The sequence below is a fragment of the Argiope bruennichi genome, chromosome X2 (assembly GCF_947563725.1).
Source record: "Argiope bruennichi chromosome X2, qqArgBrue1.1, whole genome shotgun sequence".
NCBI classification, from domain to species: domain Eukaryota; kingdom Metazoa; phylum Arthropoda; class Arachnida; order Araneae; family Araneidae; genus Argiope; species Argiope bruennichi.
This window is the reverse complement of record NC_079163.1, coordinates 80534967-80547734: the sequence shown is the minus strand read 5'-3', so window position 1 is coordinate 80547734 and position 12768 is coordinate 80534967.

The following is a 12768-nucleotide window of genomic DNA, read 5'->3' as shown; positions in this document are numbered from 1 at the left end:
TCTCTGCCTCTTTAAACAATCTAGACTGCTGCCATTCGCAATTTTACTTAACGAAATATTAAAGATAATAATCACAGAGAATCTCTATCTGGATTTCTCCCAACTATGTTAACTTTATGTTTTAAGCTACTTACCCCTTACAGTTTTCAGTTTTACAAGCCTTGTAACATCATCTTTCCCTGGGATTATCTCGATTATTTTACGAAGTGGCCAACTGATACGTTTCGTTTTATCGCTTCCAATCAAGACAACGTCATCAACTATTACTTCGGCAGCTCTTTTACATTCTGGTCTTTGAAGCAGAGCTTCCGAGGATTCCGATCGAAATCTATTCCTTAAGGCATTTTGTAAATTTTGTCGATACTTAACATATTCTTTAAAACTCTGGTGATCGACTCTATCACAGTTCAGTAACACCACTTAGTTTTATAGTCAACGTAGATTGTGTCAATGGAACCAGATCTGCATCGTTATCCGCGATATACATCAGCGGTCGTGGATTAATTACCGATTCACAATCATATAGCACCGTCGCCATCTGCTAAACAAGTTTAAAAAGATTATACCAGTACTCTTCTCAATAACTTTTTAAGAATACCGATCTGTCTCTCCCACCATCCATCCCAACAAAAGGCAATCGGTGGATTGAATTTCCACTTAATAAGATGAATATCAGTGTCACTCACAACAAGGTTCCAATCCTATGCTCTTAGTAAATTTGAAGCACTTACAAAATTGGAACTATTGTCACAATAGAGAGCGCTGCATCGTCCTCTACAAACTATGAACTTACTCAAAGGAATTAATAAGGATTGAGCAGATACTCTCCTATAGACAGCTCACGGGAATAGACATATCCAAGATTTATTATTATCTCTAAGAAACAATGGTCCTACCAGGTCAGTACCACGGATCTCAAATACAGCTATCGGGATTGTGCCCGCTTAAATTCAGATTACAATTTATCGAAAATAACTAGGTTAAGTAAGCGTACCTCAAGTAAAGTCCAAGAAATTGATGAGCAGATAGGATGGCACGTATTCCCTCAAGCTCGGTCGGTAATCGGTCACAGGAACGGGAGAAATGATTATGCATTGTCGCGGCCCGTACACCGGAGTGAAGAAAGTAGCTAACAGGTCGTCATTCCTAGTCACCCAATAGTGGCTCCCTATGAGATTGGATCAGTCTATTAAAACCGTAGGTGGGGAATGAAGGAAAATGGAGATTGCGCGCGCGGCATGCGCTAGAGTTTTCAACTTTCAAAGATGAGAATCGGGTTTTCAAAATTTCTACTAAACACATTTTCATTTTTCATCGAGATGAAGTTGAATTCAGCGCAGGTAAATTTAAAGGAGATGTACGGAGTCAATGAAATATAAAAATAAATATGGGCCAAATTTAATTCTTAAGAGTGCTAGTATAATAATTTTAATTACTATCTGTTTAAATCTAATTTTTACTCAACATTTGTAATATTTTAAGGTTCCATTTTAAGTTTTAGTGCTATCTCAGTGAAGTCTCTGCACTGCACAAATATATATAATTATTTTGTATTCTTTCGCATATCAAGGGAAGAAAATATTTCGGTACCTTTCCATTTGTGGGCACAAGTGAAAAATCGCCAAATAATGTAGAATTCTGCCAAATTTCTTCTTTGTGTGTATCTTCTCTGGCGACTTGGCTCGCGTTTGGTTCACAATTAGCGACATTTGCGCCCGGCTAACGGAAAAGTACCCAAAATTTCTTTTACATTTAATAAATCTTGATATTCATAGGTATTAATTTTAACTCTTTGAGAACAGATTTAATTGAAGAAAATTCTGTACATGGATTGCAATCTAATGCAAATGAAATAATATGTAAAAAACAAAATTTCCAGTTCAAGGCTTTTCATTATTTTTTTAATTAATTACCGTGTGAGGTTTTTATAAAATTATAGCACGCTGTGTCTATTAATTATTCTTATAATTAATTGTTTTTTAATTAGATACCTGTATAGCTCATTATAATGCACAATTTTATCGGCTAACCAATTTTCTATGTGCAATTTGTTTTCATTTTAACCGATAAAATTGTGTAATATAATGAGCTATACAGGTATCTAATAAGAATAATTAATCAAGGATCAGATTTTAAGATTATTAGTAAAATTATTCATTATTATATGGGATTAGCTGCTTCAGACTTACTGATAAAAACCTTCAGACAATTCACCACCACCGACTTTTTACTGATTGAAAATACTCTGCGAAACTTTGTAAAGTCATCTTTAAAGCATTAAGCACTACCAAGAGATATTTCTGGCATGGAGCTACAGACATCTGCATTTATCAGTTCACCAGCTACTATTACTCAGTTTCTTCTAGTTCTCAAAGTCTCTTATTGCCCATCAATGCAGGTATTTTATATAATAGAGTTTATTAAAAAAATAAACTCGCTTTAAGTACTTAATCAATACTTATTTATCATAGGTATTATCCCTTACAAATAATTACCAAATTATTTTACATTATTACTTATTATTTTTGAACAGATTTTTTTTTTTTTTTTTTTTTTTTTTTTTTTTTTGCAGTATTAAACATTTTTAATTTTTTTCTGAATCTATGCGGCTTGTATTGATGTTTTATACCCTTAATTTATCAATGTTACATTGTATAAAAATTTTGTTATCTGTGAAAAATTTAACAAAATATTTTGATATGCAGTAAAGTAAAAAAAAATCTAGTAAAAATTATAAATTTATGCTGTAATTTCATTAATATACTTGATTATTGAAAGTTGTCTCATTAATACTTTCTGGAAAAAATATTTTTTTTAAAAAAAAGCTGAATCACAAACATGTTTGTATTTACATTAAAAAATGGAACCACATAATTTAAATTTTCATAACAATTCTGTGGAATCAGTCCATGATCATTTCGCCTCTCAGATCATAATAATTGAGATCAGAATTTCATTCATAATTTTAAGTATCCAAAGTTATGTTTCAGAGTTTGTCAAAAAAACTATCACAAGATAGTATCTCATAATGAAATTTAGCATATGCATGTTTTATATTTTTTAATTTCAAGGTGCCTTTTTTTAACAAATAAATTCCCACAGAGTTCAGTTAGAACAATACAAATGCAACTACAGACACTTTTTAAATATTTTCTATTATATTAAATTAAAGTGAACTTGAATTAGAAATAAAAAAATAAACATTTCACAAAAACATTCATGTGATAACAGAATTTGAAGGGTGGTTGCTTAATTTATGCAAATTCATATGCAGTGGCGGATTTCCGTACAGGCGTTGAAGGCATTCGCCTCATGATTTGAGATCTGGAGCGGGGAGGGGGGGGGGAGAGGAGTTGCTTAAAATCTATATCGTAGTGCTGAATTGGCAGTAATTTTTTTCATTGTAGACTTGCACACAAGTTTTACCCTCCTGTAATCAGATATAAAAAAAAGAAAAGAAAAAATATATATAATGAAAATGAAGAGTCAAACAAAACATAGGGGGAAATAACTATGAATGAAAAAACCAAAAATAAATAAATAATTTCAAAAGTAGCGGTATTCGGAAAATTTCTAAAATACAAAAAAACTATAAAATATTGAGAAAAAAAAATCGAAATTTCAAAACCATTTGTTCCACATAAATTGCAATATGATTAGCGAAATCATATGATTTGAATATTATTAACAACTGAGGGGGATATGGCATACCGGGACGATATAAATGCTTTTTTTTTTTTTCAGAAACAAATGAACAATTATGTTTTATTTATTTGATTTACAAGGATAGTGTACTCGAATAACAATATAATTAAAATGAACTTTCTGTCAAATTTCAGAATATTTCTCTTAGAATTTATTTATTTCAAATTTGTTTGCAGATCTTTGAGATTCATATTTTCTTTTCGTCGGCTAACTGACTCACAAATCAACAACTCTCAGCTACCGTAAGACAAAGAAAGGGAAAAAAAGTCTTCCTTTTACAAGAAATGTTAATGCTATTCCCGGAGCTCGGTTTATAATAAAACTCGTAATAGTTAATGAAAAAAAAACCGGGGATTTATAAAAAACTATTTTTTTTATTGAACAGATTGCTTACATGAACTTAAATAAATAAAAACTAAACCGATGTATATTTGTCAAAAATAATTTTTCAGTTTCAAAATTTGAATGCTCGGACACTTTAACGTTCATCCTAATGAAATGTAAATACGCAAAGACAGAAATAAATCACTGTCAAGTTATCATTTTATATTATCAAAAAATAGAATAAAAAATAAAGATAAAGTGTATACATATGTAAACAGATATTTGGTCGAAGTGAACACGTGGCCGAAGAGAGAGACTCTTGTAATTTTAAACTTTGCTTTTATTCCATCCCGGGAGGCATGGTTTATGTACAAGAAGCCGTGCTGAACTGACGTCCGTTCACAAGCGATACAAGAGCAGAAGAGAGCGAAAAGAGCTTGAAGAGAACAAATAATTATCTCCAGTCATTATATACCATGATATTCTGATAGGGATTTCTTTACACGTATCGATTTAAGTAAGGGAATTATAGGTATCTTTTAAAAGTTTTTTTTTTTTTTGTCTTTTTATCCCTTCACTCGGAGAGTGTAAAAGTGCAGATTTAAGCATTTTTACAACGCTCGTAGCCCATTAATGAAACAAAAAAAGGTGGAATTGGATTAGGAAATAAGAGAACATTACAGAAGAAAGTTAATATGTGTTAAATAAGATTAAAATTTGGAAGTTAATTAGGATTGAAATTGGATTTTAATAATATTTATATTACATAACTAAAATAAGCATAAAGATTAATACTAACTTACTAACTTATTTGCGCTTTTTAGCGCAAATAAGTTTAGTTCACGTTACTTTCTAATCATCACATGATTGACCTAGAAGGGGGCCTCAGAATAATGTAGCGCCTTTGGCCTTAAGTTGTCAAAATCCGCCACTGCATATCAAGTTGATACAGCTTTAATTTTTAATATTAAGTGAAGTTAGAGTGAATTGATTAAATTGTATTAATCTGTTATATATTGTATGTATCTGTTATGTATTGTTGTGTGCATTGTATTGTGTTTATTGTTTTACTTCCAATGCACCTAATTACTATACACTGTTATAAAAAGAAGGTACTAAAGATTGTGTTTTTATGAAACATCTAAATAAGAAAATTGAATATTCTCTCCAATTATGTCCTTAATAAAGTGATTTGTAAACTGGTTATTTTAAATTTGTTATGTTTTGTAATCAGTATTTTTTAATTACTGCTCGTTTCAGGATTCTCAAACACCTACTTTTTGACAACTGTACTTCACTAAGGGGTGATACACAGAGAGATGAGCGCTTTTCCTGAATTTTATGACCCTGACATCCATTCCATTAGATTTTTTTCTGTGTGTGTGTTTGTTATGTCATTTTGGACCATTATAATGGGTAATTGCATATTGATTGCTTATAAACTACTTCAAAAAGTAAAAACGCTTTCAAAAATGACTTAAAGAATATTTTACGTATCATTATCAAGCACTGTGACCAAGAAACCGAAAACAAGGAATTATTTATTCCTGTCACACATCCTACGAAAAGTGCCAGTTCATTTGCTGGTGTTTCTGTTTGTACCGTTAAATGATTCGCTAAGGAGCAAATGACCGTAATTCAAATTTTATTTCATTTAAAAAAGTGAAAAGGGATCTTTTTAAAAAATATTGATTGATGAACTTAACTGCAGCGTTATCAGGTGAATTTTATATGGTTTAGTTTAGTTACATTAACTTTCCGTTTTAATGCAACACTTGGGCTATTTAGGCAATTTTGAACCGCGTTCAGATGACGAGGACGTCACCTGAACTGAAACCCCCTCTCCAAAATCCACACCACACCAGCGGGAAGATGTTTGGCCCTGACGTATTTAACGTGCACCAGACCCGATTATACGACGGTTCTTCGGTGGAATCAGGTCTCGAACCTGAAACCCTCCGGTTTCAAAGCCCAGATCTTATCACCATGGACCGCTGCCCGGTGAAGTGTGTATGATTCTATGTATGTCAAGGAAAAAAAAACCTTCTTTGAGTAAATTACTTCCTTTTTCAATTCCTACTATTAGTTCACACTCTCCTTATATATATTTATATATCGTGTTCAAATTTTCAATCGTTAATAAAATACTTTTTATTCATCCATTCAAGTTCAAATACATTTTTTTAAACTTGTAGTGGATGGCATTTGATGTTATTACAATTTTTTCAAATATTAATTCATTAATTATTAAATTTAGTTAATTTTTAATACAGTAGACTCCCGATTATCCACGCCTGCCGCACTAAGTTTTTTTTTTTTTTTTTTTTTTTTTTGCTTCCAAGCAAAGAGAAAATGCTTCCAAAGCTTGAAGCAAACACAAATGACTGATTTCTTCAAAAAGGTGTAGTTTTACAGTTATGCTTTTGTAATTACATGATACATTACAGTATTAAAACAGTGCGTATGTGTTAATTTTTCTGTGTATCCTTGACGCCTCTTGTAAGTACAAAGCACTTTTCTGTTTTCATTAACAAAATGCATTTTAGGTTAGTTTTGAGTGATATACTAAAATTTTAAGAGTTAGTTAAACATTTCCTGCTGTTTATTTTACGTTTTATTGTACATAAAACGATTTTTCAAAGTTGGAATGACTGTTTTCTCTTTTGCTATACACGTTTTTAGCTTTTTTCGGATTATCCGCGATTTTTGTTATCCGCGGCTGCCGCGCCACCCAATTTCGTTGATAATCGAGAGTGTACTGTATTTTAAATAGAGTTTTAGCAGTTTATATTGAAATCAACAGGCAGTAGCTTAATCCGTAAAATGCAAGAATTTCAGTGTTTTTCATGTGAAGGTGAAGAATGCGAGTTCAATTCTTGCGAAAGTAGGAATTGACTTTTTTTTTAATTTTTATTATTACTTGTTTTAAAGAAACAATGAACTTCAAAAGATGGAAGGAAGCTTTGAGCCAATTTCTTTATAAAATTAGATTTGATTGGAAAAACTACCAAAATAAATAAAAAAGTAATACTTGAACATTGCTTTGCTTTATATTATTTGCAAATGCTACAGATTCTGTATTTCTTTATAGGTTATTATATCCGCCTTGTTGTAATGTAAGAATATATATAAAAAATTTCAAAGGTTATCAAAAATATCAAATAAAAGTTAAAAAATGCATTTCAATGCCATAATATTTTATTAATGGTCGCTACTTTTAAATCTGGAGGTGAGTTTCTGTTCTTGTGGCAAGTTAATTTTTTTTAGTCGTAAGCTCATAGCACTTACAGAATATAAGAAGTCAATGAAGAATAGGATTTTTTTCCCTAATAAATGCTTTGTAAGATTATAATTATTTAATTTTACAAACATACTTATTTATAATTAATTCACAATGAGCTCTACGTTTTGTAAAAAGAAAAGGACCAATTTTTGTTTATTTAGTATTTATTGTTGTGTATTATTTTATGCATTCGAGATTTTTTACAAGACTCAAATAACATTAATCCATCGTATTTGCAATTATTACAACACTGTTCATAATCATCATAAATAGAATAAAAACAATTCAAGCATCAAAACATTATTAAATAATGCATTTAATATTAATTTTTGGATGCAAAAATATCTTTCATTTATTCCATACATATGTGAAAACGAATAATTTCAAATAATTTTAATGATTCATGAAATATTGATTAATATTTTAGATCACCACTGTTTTTGTCAGCAAAAATTCATGCATTTTTTTAATTTTTCACTTTTATATGAAGGACGGAAGTGCATCGAATAAAATTTAAAAATAATAAATTTCTATCTTATTTGCTCTGTTATATTAACATTGCGATTTGTCAAATATGCGAAAACTAAGCCTATATTTATTCTGACTTTTAAATATAATTTTTATTTTCGATAAATTGCATTTAAATGTATTTTTACATTTTTTTAAAAAAAATTTTAATTGATTTTAGGACTTCATTTAATATATTTGGTTGATAAAGGCTATAATGTTTCTATTCCAAAACAAAGCAAATCTTATTGAATTCGTTTCGTTCTGTCTTAGTAAAAAAAAAAAAAAAAAAACTATAATATAAATTTTTGTTATTAATACATACATTATAACATTTGAATATAAAGATATCCTATAGAATAATTATTCTCAAAATTATGCATATAATAATTATTCCTATAACCAAATGTATTATAATTCTTCCTATAATCATATCTGTATCGATGTACTCCAAGCTTCTAATCACGGGTGAAGCAAGAAATTTAAAACAAAATGCGTAGTTACAGTAAAAGTTCCTTCCTACAGAAGCAATTTATCATGAGCTAGAAGCTGCATCTACGATGGGAAAGTGGTTTCTATTGATGAAAACATATGTATTTTCCCCCTCTTTGAATAACGCCAGCAAGGTAAATATAAAAGATTCGGGAAGTACATGGTCTGTAGAGATTGAGAGCGCAGAGGGGCCTTCTTTTGTTAGAAACTTCACCTGGATCGAAAAGGGGAAATTTGCCTATTGTTGGGTTACTATTGCCGGGCTTCTTATATTCTGCAAAATTGTAAAAGATGTTTTCTGCCTATTTGAGCATGAATTGTCGAATGGGGGAACTTTTAAGGCTTTTCCTATCTCCGCGTTTCGTTGAAATTTGAACAATAATTCAATTTAAGTTCTTTTTCGCTGTGAAAGCCCAGATCGGGTATGCAGAATGAATGGGGTGCAAACAGGAAGACTGGGTGTGCAGGCAGGAGAGATAAATGGGCTATTCGTCGTCGAGAGAAGAGCTAGAATTTCTACATGTGAATGAGCATTAGACATCGAAAACCTTGTTGTATATTTTCCTGAAAGTTTGAACATGGGATTTAAAATTTAGCTGTTTATCAAGTACTTTACTTCGTTTTTCCAGACAATTTCGATATCATAAAATTTAATCCTCAATTAGTTGTTTAGGCTTTGGTTGAAGATAGTTGTTTCCGCTTTTTCGTCATTTAATTTTCTTCCCACTTTGTCAGCCAATATTCTAAGTTCTTTATGAAAAAAATTAAGGGTGTTTAAATTTAAGGGGGACTGCCATGAAGTTTTGCTTCATCGTAGGAAAGCTATATCATCGGCTTGCATGTTTGTAATAATATTTTTATGATAGGGAATGTCATTCAAGTAAGGAAAATAACGAGAGCCACCCCCTCCCCTCGTTCTCTGAAGCACTACTGCATGAAGTTTTCTTTTCAATATCTCCAAGCGCTATCACCTTCATACCAATCTCAGATAGTAAAAATTCGAGTTCATGAAAGGGGGAAAAAATCAGGAACTTGTTATCAGTACCTGCGTTTCTAATTTGTGGATGTATGTGAGCTTGTGCAAGAAACATATCCCTTTGAATTCTTATTATAAATTATCACTCCATTTCAAAATAAGTAATGACGTGATTTGCCTCGGGTGCTTTGATAGTTTTTCTAGTTTTTCAAAGCTGCACAAAAGGGCAATCTAATGGGGGTAGGGGGCAATTACCGACACCGTGCATTTCCTCAAAATATTATTTTCTTTCCTCTTACTCGTAAAAGCATCTGCTATTGTACTGTCTAAAGATTATTATGCAGCAAAAGTTGCTCATTTTATTTAAGTAGTACGATCAAACAACCTACTTTTTTATGATTGCAAGATTTGTTCGAAAAAACTAATAAACATAGAATCGTTCAGAATTCTAATGGGCATCAGCATCTACCCGACAGCCAAATAAGACTAGAAAGCCTTATGCTTTATGTTTATTGTGTAAGAATGCTTTAAAATATTATTTCATTTGTCTTGGTGTAATGCATTTGATCAAAGGTAGTTGAAATTGCTAAATTGTTTCTTTGATATGAAGGGTAAACAGCTTGTTGCCGAAGGCGGTTAGTATCTTTTAAGCTAAAAGCATAAAAAGAATATCTATCAGTCTTTTGTTTATCCAATGAAAAGGGTTAATTTTTAATAATATTGATTTACATCAATCGTCTAATTCTGATGCTATAGTGCGATTTTTTTTCTGCTTGAATCAAAATTGCCAGTAATTAAGAGATTTTATTTTATTATTATTTTTTTCCCCCTCAAAAGTGTCATCGACGAGTACTTCTATTTTCAATAATGTCAGATTTCTTAAATTAATGAGAATAATATTACTGCATTTTTTTCTAAATTAATGGAAACATTTTGAATTCAGTAAGTTATAAATGGTGTTTAAATATTTAAGTAAAAATTCTTTGATTGCTTTTTGTTTAGTTTTCACCAAATTGAAATCTGACGGGAAGTCATACCGAATCTGTAATGCAAGTTGAAAGAGACAGTTTTTTTTTTTTTTTTGTTTTTTTTTTTCGTTCTACTATAGTCAAGAATTATTCGCAGAATAATATGAATCAGTTGTTTCGCTTATTTATTAAAAAGGATATTATCGTAAAATTATAGACAAGTCTTCCGAATTAAAAACAAGAAAAGTGACATTTTGGTGCCTTTTAATAACGGTTTCTACGTTTGTAAAATTTTACTCTCAGTTTTTTTTTTTTTTTTTTTTTTGCATTTTTTTTATTGTCATATCAAAAGTATAAATTTAATGCTATACAATATTCACTTTTGTATTTCCCTCTAACATTTAATTTAATTTTATTTGTTTTTTGGAATTAATATTTGGAAATAATATATTTTTTATTGGAAAGTATGCTAGATTGTAGAATATGACATTCTATGACATTCGAGTTATAGAAAGCCGACAATGCTTATTTCAGTTCAAAATTTAGAAAGAATATAAAATTTTCCTTTAATAGTCTTCTGTTTATAATAATTTTTTTTATAATTCATAAAAAAATTTAGTGGTTTATGAAAACAAATCCATTTTTGCTTAGTATGACGAAATATGCAAAGCGAAATTATTGTAATCGCCAAAATCGCCAACTCGAGATTTTGACAAATCTCAACATTTTAGACTTCCTCGAGTCCATAAAGTACAGTTTGGGAATTACGTCTGTCTATACGTCTGTGAACACAAAAATTCAAAAACGTCTTGAGCTAAACAAACTGGAATTTGGTTACATGGCCTTAACAATAAATTTGTAGATTTCTATCAAATTTTAAATGAAATCTATTGACAGGAAGGCTGTCTATTTGGCAGTTCGAGTACAAGTGAACACGATAGACAGTAAATAGGTATACGAATAAAATCGATATACCAATTTAGCATCTAAAGCTACTTTTAGAATTTTGAATTTAATCCGTCAAAGAGTTGATCATTTGGTGGTCTGTACTTTTGATTATATGTAAACATGATTATATAAAAACACGACGATTTAGATCAATGGAATTTGATATGTGATCGTGATATTAAAACTGAATTCGGTTGGAAAAAATAAGCTTTCACAGTGCCTATTTGGTTTTCTTCACCGTACTATGAAACACAAAACTCATATGCGGGTGTCTGGAAATAAAAATCTGAGCACTTGTGGCGTTGAAAGTATTGCCTATTGTCCACGATTTTATGTAGCGAGGAAGATGATACCTTTATTAGAGAGTATACTGGAAAGTTGCGGAAAGACCATTCCTGCTGGTAAAATTGAATAAGTTTCCTTTTTTAAATTTAATTCAAGGGAAAAAAAGGATATATTTATTAAGTATATTTTTTTTAAATCTTGTTTCCATTTAATATAAAATTCGAATGCTTGTCCATCCGAATTAAAAATTCAAAAGAAATTGCTGTCATTTCATTCTTTTACGTTATTTAATAAAAGTGTTTAGAGTAAAAAATAAAAATGAGAGAAACGAATTTTGTATCTTTTTTTTTTTTTACCTATTTAATCATATACATATATACCCAAGACAAAGAAATCCTATCAATCCACAGCGAATATACATAAATATATACGCGCGCGCGCGCGTGTGTGTGTGTGTTACAATTTTCAATTAATTCATTCGCTAAAAAATATTTCACGTGTCTTTAACCTTTAACTTCTGAGGTGATCGCAATTTTTTCAGATCGTTGATTCTCAAAACGCTGCGCTTTTAAAATCTTCTCTAAAATTATTTAAGTTCAAAATATTTTCTCATCCTTTCTTCCCTATTTTCTGCCTACCTATTCTTACGCTACAGCGTACTCATCACAGCTTGGACAAAGAATTTTGATACTGTATAAAAATTGGACTGTTTCCTAGAAATTATAAAGAATAAAAATAGCAAAGGAACTCCACGACTCTTACTTCAAATCAAATGTTGTTCATAAAATCCCTTTTACATACATATATATATTGTGTCGATAAAAAGCATATTCTCTGTACAATTGAGGAGAAATAAGAGCTATAGATGCGTTAAATAACATACAAGAATTGCTTTCAAATTATAAAACGATATTCGAAAACACGCATGAAGATAAAGTTAAGAACTCAAACAAGTTCAGTTTCTGTTACTTTTCTGTCATCAATATAATTTTTCCAGAAAGGATCTCAAAATATTTTAGGGTCTGTGGCCTCATATTGTCAAAATCCGCTCCTGAGTATCTAACTTAAAATAGAAAGTATTTCAAAAAATTTTATCCTATAGTGAAAACTTCTTGCATGACCAATTATCATTAAATTTCAAATAGATTAAAAAAATAAAGACGTTATTATAGAATATCATATTTTCTGGTCCTAATTGCAAATATAATTTTTTATACAATCTCTATCAAAAATTTATGCTTAAAAATGATTAGTCTGCATTTAATATATTAAGGGAAAAA